Raw genomic sequence first — 10,219 nt, 5'->3', positions numbered from 1 at the left:
TGCGATAGATGGGATCTGGTGTTGCGTCGCTCGAGGGTACCCTTCGCTCGTTGGTACGTTACGAGGGAGCGACTTTTTTTCGTTGGTTTTCTTTCGTAGGCTTTTTTTCTTTGGATTTTTCTTGCGAGGGTAGTACGTCGAGGCATCACTTCTTCGTAACCTGGGTTGGTTTTTTTTCGTGCGAGGGGATACCTGGGGTCAGGAGTAGGGACGAAAATAAACCCAAAAAAGATGGGACGAAAAAAAATCTGAAAGCGAGATTATCAACTGCTTCATTAAGAATAGAGATAATGCTGCTTTTCTCCTTTCTGAAAAAAAATTATATGAGACCAGGTCTCGCGGTTAGCAGGTGAGACTCGCTTTGATGGATGATACGTGACATTCACAAATCACAAAGCATCTAATCCCCCCCCACCCACCCCTCTCCTTTTGATTTCAAGTGAGGGATGTGGTGAATGCTTTGTGATTTGTGAATGCCACGTGTCATCTATCAAAATGGGTCTTGCGTGAGACCTGGTCTCATAGAATTCTTTTCCCTCCTTCCCCACGTTTGCTTGTTGATCTGAGCGTATATGAACATCATATACAGGTGCAAATCCTTTTTCGACAGCGAGGTGTAACTAATAAACATGGTATATGCTAGCTCAGTGGTTGGTGTCTCTTAGACAGAACGAAAGGTCTTGAGTTAACTTTTTTCTACATGGTGTCTATTTTTGCTGCTTCTAAAAAGGCCCACGCTGGCCTGCGTCGGGCAGATGCGCCAAGGCCCATTACAACGGGGCAGACGTGCGGAGGCCCATTACAGCGGGTGAGGCAACGTTGACGAAAATATTACCAGTACATGATATGGTGCGTAGAAAATTAGTACCACCTCGTGAAAAACAATAATAATATAGATCATCAAGCGAAACGAAACCAAAAATATCACCTTGCTTTATTAGTACGTAACGTAAGGTAATAGATAGATATAGATTGGAGGCGCAACACAGCACACCCCTTAAATGAAAAGAAGTGCCTAATCCGACTCAGGCGGTGGTGCAGGAGGCGGAGGAGCAAGAGGTGCAGCGATCTTTTCAATAGCGTCTAGAGCATGCCGCTTGCTAAGTGGCCTCCATAGCCCAATTACCACCCAAACTGTTGAAAATATGAGCAAATTACTACGAGATTTAATCCGAATAAACAGAAGATAAATCATGACAGCAATAGCAAAGATTAAACTAATCTTGCAAACTAGCATAGTAGATGAACATATCACATCTACGGCACATACTAGAAACATGAATTCTACCACGATCTCAAACAAGAAGGATAGAATCACATACGGTGCAGCGGGAGCAGCACCGCCGGCGTTGATGTTGTCGCCCATATCGTTGAGGATGAGGTTGCCGAGGTCGGGGGAAAAGTCGTCGTTGGCAAAGTCGTCGCTGCCAGCAGTCGCGCGAGTGCACTCTCCAAAAACCTGATCGCCCCTCTCCCATACAGGATCACGAGAGGCAGGGTTCCGGAGGCCTGCTGTCCCTTCTTGCAGTGCACGCCGGAAGGAGGGATGGAGAAGACTTGCGTGGCGGCGCAATGCTCTGGAACGATGGTGCGAAACCATACGATGCGGGAACCGCTAGGGTAGACATATGTCTGACTATATAATGCGGGTCGAGTAGGTCGTGGAGAAAACCCCAAGTCCAAGTAACATCCTCACGATCCAAAAGGATCGGAAACGGCTGAGTAATTAACGCATCCATTAGTTGTTAATTAATGAATTATTAATTATTTCGGAGCAGCAAAAATATAGAATACGTGCATAGCTCTGTCTTCGGCTCGGCTCATTCCCGCAACCCGCGGCATGTCGTGACGAGGCGTGGCGAGCGAGGAGGAGGAGCGTGCATGTATGTCTCCTTTTCTCATACTCATACAAGTGGTAGAAGAACTCACCTTATAAAGAGGTGCAACTCTCTCTCTCAACTTATGGGGCGAGACTAAACTTTAATCTCATTCACACCACTCACATTTGTGCATGAATGGGCCAAGAGAATTTCATAATTTTAGTTGGGCTTTGGGCCAAAAGCCCACTAGCAAATTCCAACAATCCCCCACAAAGTCTCATTGGCACATCTCATCATTTAGTTCTAGATCATTGTTTATATACCGGTGCTCAGTGGAGACTGTAAAGTTGAACTTCCACTTAGAGGTCTATACTAGACTAGGTCACAATTTAAATAGTGGACTATACCTTGAACTACAAGTTTTTTGCGAGACTACTTTCACACAAATGCTTGACCGATACTGGGTTGCCGCAAGGCTTCCCCACGGGTGAAGCGTATACGTCATACTCCAGGACCTTTCATGAATTTATTAGAGAGCACCCAATTCTCACAGACTGCTACGTTTAACAATCAAATTCATATAGGTGTGTTCCTCAGGAGATGCTCTGCAGGGCAACATCTCTGCTTACCTGAATAAGCCACCTGGAACACATTAAGATAAGTATCAACCTGCCATGAAGATCAGGAGAGTATTGCGTCTTCACGGAGTTGGATAATTAACATAGGGATACTCTCCTCCCAGCTAACCAACAACTTGTCTCCCACTTCTACTTCACGGGATCTCCGATCACATAGAGTGGGTTACCACTGTGGACAACTCATGCGGTGGGTCCCAAGCCCATCTCCATCGATGCATTATCTATCACATTACGTGATAAACCCTTTGTGAAGGGATCTGCCAAGTTTTTCAACGTTTGGATATAATCCAACGTAATAACTCAGGAGTTCCTCAATTTTCCGACAGATTTTAGTCTCCTCTTCACATGCCTTGAGGACTTCATATTATCCTTAGAACTGTTTATCTTGACGATCACAGCTTGATTATCACAGTTCATTTGGATAGGGGGTATTGGTTTTTCAACCATAGGTAAGTCCATCAAAAGCTCACGAAGCCACTCTACTTCAACAGTTGCAGTGTCTAATGCTGTGAGTTCTGCTTCCATAGTTGACCTCGTTAAGATGGTCTGCTTGCAAGACTTTCAGGAAACAGCGCCACCACCAAGTGTGAAAACATAACCACTTGTGGCCTTAATCTCATCAGCGTCAGATGTAACACCCATGATGCGGCTATATCTCCCATGTGTCGGGGCACGACTCAGAGGCATAGCCGCATGGTAGATTTGTCGCAAGAGGGGTAATCTTCACACAATCTCATGTACTGAATAAGTAAGGGATAAAGAGTTGGCTTACAATCGCCACTTCACACAAATACAAGGTAAACATACATCATCCAGAATACAATCAAGGTCCGGCTACGGAACCAAAATAAAAGAAGACAACCCCAAATGCTAGATCCCCGATCATCCCAACTGGGCACCACTACTGATCAAACGGAAAAGACGCATAACAACGAACATGATCTTCATCGAGCTCCCACTTGAGCTCAGTTGCGTCACCTGCACTGGTATCATCGGCACCTGCAACTGTTTGGAAGTATCTGTGAGCCACGAGGACTCAGCAATCTCACACCCGTGAGATCAAGACTATTTAAGCTTATGGGTAGGAAAGGGGTAATGAGGTGCAGCTGCAGCATGCACTAGCATATATGGTGGCTAACTTACGCAAAAGAGAGCGAGAAGAGAAGCAAAGCACAGTCGTGAACTAGAAGTGATCAAGAAGTGATCCTGAAACTACTTACGTTCAAGCATAACACAAAACCGTGTTCACTTCCCGGACCCTGCCGAAAAGAGACCATCACGGCTACACACGCGGTTGATGCATTTTAATTAAGTTAAGTATCAAGTTCTCTACAACCGGACTTTAACAAATTCCCATCTGCCCATAACCGCGGGCATGGCTTTCGAAAGTTCAAACCCTGCAAGGGTGTCCCAACTTAGCCCATCACAAGCTCTCACGGTCAACGAAGGATATTACTTCTCCCGGGAGGACCCGATCAGTCTCGGAATCCCGGTCACAAGACATGTCGACAATGGCAAAACAAGGCCAGCAAGACCGCCCGATGTGCCGACATCCTGATAGGAGCTGCACATATCTCGTTCTCAGGGCAACACCGGATGAGCGCTCCGTACAACTAAAACCAGCCCTCAAGTTTCCCCGAGGTGGCGCTGCAAAGGACTCTAGTTCGGACCAACACTTAGAGAAGCACTGGCCTGGGGGGGTTAAAATAAAGATGACCCTCGGGAGCGCGACTCCCAAGGGAAAAGTATGTGGTGGTGAGGAAAATGGTAAAACCAAGGTTGGGCCTTGCTGGAGGAGTTTTATTCAAAGCGAACTGTCAAGGGGTCCCCATAACACCCAACCGTGTAAGGAACGCAAAATCAAGGAACATAACACCAGTATGACAGAAACTAGGGCGGCAAGAGTGGAACAAAACACCAGGCATAAGGCCGAGCCTTCCACCCTTTACCAAGTATATAGATGCATTAATTAAATAAGATATAATAATGGTATCCCAACAATATCCATGTTCCAACATGAAACAAACTTCATCTTCACCTACAACTAGCAACGCTATAAGAGGGGCTGAGAAAAAGCGGTAACATAGCCAAACAACGGTTTGCTAGGAAAGGTGGGTTAGAGGCTTGACATGGCAATATGGGAGGCATGATATAGCAAGTGGTAGGTATCGCGGCATAGCAATAGAGCGACCAACTAGCAAGCAAATATAGAAGCGATTTCGAGGGTATGGTCATCTTGCCTAAGATCCCGCAAGGAAGAAGAACGAGTCCATGAAGAGGACAAACGGACGTAGTCGAACGGATCCTCACAAACGCGATGTTATCGGAACTAACCCGAAGAAGCAACACCAGAAAGAAGCAAACAACATAGTAAACAACCATCACATCAACATGGCATGATGCACAACCAAGTATGATGCATGTCCGGTTTAAAAAGGCATGGCATGGTAAAATGCACAAACAAAACTACAAATTAAGTGGAGCTCAATATGCAACTCCGTTGCATATTGACGAAACACCACGTGACTTATTTAGTTCTCTCTTGTTTATGTACCCAACAATATTAAATGTTGTTAAACATGGCAAGAGGTTAAGCATAATAAAACTACCTATCTAGGCAAGTTTAAATGAGGCCGGATCAACAAGCAACAAGTCCGGAAAACCTCATGTGCATATTTTTAGGTTTTGGTACTGTTCTGCCCTAAGCACAATTTTAGAGTTGTTAAACATACAAGAAAAGTGCACCATGTTAAACTAGGCATTTTTCTACCCCATTTACATATAAAGTTTGTTCGGTTTGGAGCTACGGTTATTTAGTTATGAATTAAAGCAGCTTAGTATGGCAATAGGAGCAAATTAATGCAAACAACAGTTTAAACATTTTAAACATAGATGAAAGTTGCATATTATGAAACTAGATAAAATTCTAGTCATATTTCATATATAATTTATTTTAAATCGATGCACGGATGATGAGTGATACGTCTCCGTCGTATCTAAAATTTTTGATTGTGCCATGCCAATATTCTACAACTTTCATATACTTTTGGCAACTTTTTATACTATTTTTGGGACTAACATATTGATCCAGTGCCCAGTGCCAGTTCCTGTTTGTTGTATGTTTTTTGTTTCGCAGAATATCCATATCAAACAAAATACAAACGGAATAAAAACTGACGGAGATTTTTTTGGAATATATATGATTTTTGGAAAGAAAAATCCACGCGAGACGATGCTCGAGGGGCCCACGAGGCAGGGGGCGCGCCCCTGACCCTCGTGGCCACCCCATAAGGCGGTTGATGCCCTTCTTTCGCCGCAAGAAAGCTAATATTCAGATAGAGATCGTGTTAAAATTTCAGCCCAATCGGAGTTACGGATCTCCAGGAATATAAGAAACGCTGAAAGGGAAGAATCTGAGAACGCAGAAACAGAGAGAGACAGAGAGACAGATCCAATCTCGGAGGGGCTCTCACCCCTCCCACACCATGGAGGCCATGGACCAGAGGGGAAACCCTTCTCCCATCTAGGGAGGAGGTCAAGGAAGAATAAGAAGAAGTAGGGCGGCTCTCTCCCCTTCGCTTCCGGTGGCATCGGAGTGCCACCGGGGGCCATCATCATCACCGCAATCTTCACCAACAACTTCACCGCCATCATCACTAACTCTTCCCCCTCTATGCAGCGGTGTAACCCCTCCCTTACCCGCTGTAATCTCTACTTAAACATGGTGCTCGACGCTATATATTATTTCCCAATGATGTATGGCTATGCTATGATGTTTGAGTAGATCCGTTTTGTCCTATGGGCTATTTGATGATCGTGATTGGTTTGAGTTGCATGTTTTATTATTGATGTTGTCCTATGGTGCTCTCCGTGTCGCGCAAGCGTGAGGGATCCCCGCTGTAGGGTGTTGCAATACATTAATGATTCATTTATAGTGGGTTGCGTGAGTGACTGAAACACAAACCCGAGTAAGGGGGTTGTTACGTATGGGATAAAGAGGACTTGATGCTTTAATGCTATGGTTGGGTTTTACCGTAATGATCTTTAGTAGTTGCGAATGCTTGCTAGAGTTCCAATCATAAGTGCATATGATCCAAGTATAGAAAGTATGTTAGCTTACGCCTCTCCCTCATATAAAATTGCAATAATGATTACCGGTCTAGTTATTGATTGCCTAGGGACAAATAAATTTCTCGTAACAAAAAGCTCTTTACTAAAACTAACTTAGTTGTGTCTTTACCTAAACAGCCCCTACTTTTTATTTACGTAATCTTTATTATCTTGCAAACCTATCAAACAACACCTACAAAGTATTTCTAGTTTCATACTGGTTCTAGGTAAAGCGAACATCAAGCGTGCGTAGAGTTGTATCGGTGGTTGATAGAACTTGAGGGAATATTTGTTCTGCCTTTAGCTCCACATTGGGTTCGACACTCTTACTTATCAAAAACTGTTGCGATCCCCTATACTTGTGGGTTATCAAGACCTTTTTCTGGCGCCGTTGCCGGGGAGTCATAGCGTGGGGTGAATATTCTCGTGTGTGCTTGTTTGCTTTATCACAAAGTAATTTTTTATTTGTTGTTCTTAGTTGTTCTTTATCTTTAGTTATGGATATGGAACATGAAATACCAAAAAAATTTGGTGTACTTTCTGCTCATGGAGATGGGGAACCTCCTAAAACCCTCGATGCTAGTTATGTGAAAGATATTATGTACTACTTTAATAATCCTGAGAAAAGCACATTCAATTATGTAATGGGAGTAACGTTGGATCCACTTGAATACTTTAGGGATTACCGCTTGACTCAAAAAGGGAAACTATTATGGGATCAAATTCATATATTGAAGTGGTATGCTAGGCAACTATGCTAGAGATATGATTATACTTGTTGCTCTAGGATGAAGGCTCCACACCTTCCCTTTTCATGCGAATTTAATGATAATAAAACCTTAGCTTCTTATGCTAATGGTATATATGATTACTATGATGTGGAACAAATAGAAGAATTTGTTGCTTTTATGGGTGTTTATGAAATTGAATCTATGTTTAAAGAGTTTGAAGACTTTGATGATTCGGTTTATAGACCTGAAAATTTAGCTATCCTTAAATATTGTTATAAGAATTATGAATACAATTACGATATTAATGCACTTATTGAGAAAGTCTCCGCTATCCAAGAAGAGACCAATATTTTGCAGGAGTCTATGGAAGAAGAAATTGATGAAACTATGAGCTCATTGGATGAAAAAGATGAGGAGGAGAGCGAAGAACAAAAGGAGGAAGAGCGGATTGATCACCTGTGCCCACCTTCTAATGAGTGTAACTCTTCAACTCATACATTGTTTAATTTCCCTTCATGCTTACCGAAGGATGATTGCTATGATAACTATTATGATCCCGTTGATTCTCTTAAATATCCCTTTTTGATGATGCTTGCTATGCTTGTGGCCAAGATGCCAATATGAATTATGCTTATGGAGATGAACTTGCTATAGTTCCTTACGTTAAACATGAAATTGTTGCTATTGCACCCACGCATGATAGTCCTATTATCTTTTTGAATTCTCCCAAGTACACTATATCGGAGAAGTTTGCCCTTATTAAGGATTATATTGATGGGTTGCCTTTTACCGTTACACATGATGATTTTGATGAATATAATATGCATGTGCTTGCTGCTCCTACTTGCAATTATTATGAGAGAGGAACTATATCTCCAGCTCTCTATGCTTCCCACATGATAAAATTGCAAGAAACAGTTTATACTATGCATTGGCCTTTACTTTGTGTGCATGAATTGTTCTTTTATGACATGCCGGTGCATAGGAAAAGAGTTAGACTTCGTTGTTGCATGATATATGTTACTTTGTTCTCACTACTAAATTACAAATCATTGTTAATTAAAATTGGCTTTGATATACCTTGGAATCCGGGTGGATTCACTACTTGAGCACTATATGCCTAGCTTAATGGCTTTAAGGAAAGCGCTGCCAGGGAGACAACCCGGAAGTTTTAGAGAGTCATTTATTTCTGTTGAGTGCTTTCATATAGTTTAAAAACAACAAAAATAAAGAGGGGAACCCAAAACTTTTTCAAAAGCAAAGCGAAAGTGAGAGAGACAAGCATTGTTGAAGTGGGTGAGCCCCTTGAACGTTGTTCATGCTCACGGCAACTTTGTGAATCTTGATTACAGAAACTTTTCAATAAAAATAATTATCCCCTTGTACAATTCCATTGTATTATAGAAATAATGTGCCAAGGTTTGCCTTTAGGATGTTTACATTTGCTTGATGGTTCGTACAGTGCAGGACAGAAACTTTGGCTATAGTGCGTGATTTTACATTTTTAGCTGGAACGTCAAATGGTTCTGATTATTTTTGCACTGACTTTCTGTACAAATTTTTTATTTTTCCTAATTTTGGTAGAATTGTTCAAGTATCAGAAGTATGGTGAATGTTCAGATTATTACAGACTGTTCTGTTTTAGACAAATTCTATTTTTGATGCATAGTTTGCTTGTTTTGATGAAACTGTCAATTTATATTAGTGGATTAAGCCATGAAAAAGTTATATTACAGTATACACAATGCCAAAACAAAATATGAATTGATTTTCAATGGTACTTAGAGTAGTGATTTGCTTTATTATACTAACGGATCTTATCGAGTTTTCTATTGAAGTTTTGTGTGGATGAAGTGTTCGATGATCGAGAAGGTCTCGATGTGAGAAGAAGGAAGAGAGGCAAGAGCTCAAGCTTGCATATGCCCAAGGCACCCCAAGTAAATATGCAAGGAGACTCAAGCGTCTAAGCTTGGGGATAACCCGGAAGGCATCCCCTCTTTCTTCAACAAGTATCGGTATGTTTTCGGATTCGTTTCGTTCATGCGATATGTGCAATCTTGGACCGTCTTTTGCTTTAGTTTTCACTTTTATTTTATGCACCATGCTGGTATGAGATAGTCCTTGGTTTATTTATAGAATGCTCATTGCACTTCACTTATATCTTTTGAGTATGGCTTTATAGAATGCTTCATGTGCTTCACTTATATCATTTGAAGCTTGGATTGCCTGTTTCTCTTTACATATACAACCGCCTTTTGTAGAATGCTCTTTTGCTTCACTTATATTTGTTAGAGCATGGGCATATCTTTTGTAGAAAGAATTAAACTCTCTTGCTTCACTTATATCTATTTAGAGAGATGACAGGAACTGGTCATTCACATGGTTAGTCATAAAATCCTACATAAGACTTGTAGATCACTAAATATGATATATTTGATTCCTTGCAATAGTTTTGCGATATAAAGATGGTGATATTAGAGTCATGCTAGTGGGTAGTTGTGGATTAGTAGAAATACTTGTGTTGAGGTTTGTAATTCCCATGGCATGCACGTATGGTGAACAGTTATGGGATGAAGTCGGAGCATGATATATTTATTGATTGTCTTCCTTATGAGTGGCGGTCGGGGACGAGCAATGGTCTTTTCCTACCAATCTATCACCCTAGGAGCATGGGCATAGTACTTTGTTTTGATGACTAATATATTTTTGCAATAAGTATGTGAGTTCTTTATGACTAATGTTGAGTCCATGGAGTATACGCCCTGTCACCCTTCCACCATTGCTAGCCTCTCTAGTATCGCGCAACTTTCCCCGGTACCTTAAACCCACCATATACCTTCCTCAAAACAGCCACCATTCCTACCTATCATGGCATTTTCATAGCCATTCTGAGATATATTGCCATGCAACTTCCATCATC

The sequence above is a fragment of the Triticum dicoccoides genome, chromosome 5A, assembly GCF_002162155.2.
Source record: "Triticum dicoccoides isolate Atlit2015 ecotype Zavitan chromosome 5A, WEW_v2.0, whole genome shotgun sequence".
Classification (NCBI taxonomy): Eukaryota; Viridiplantae; Streptophyta; class Magnoliopsida; order Poales; family Poaceae; genus Triticum; species Triticum dicoccoides.
This window is presented reverse-complemented; position numbering follows the sequence as displayed.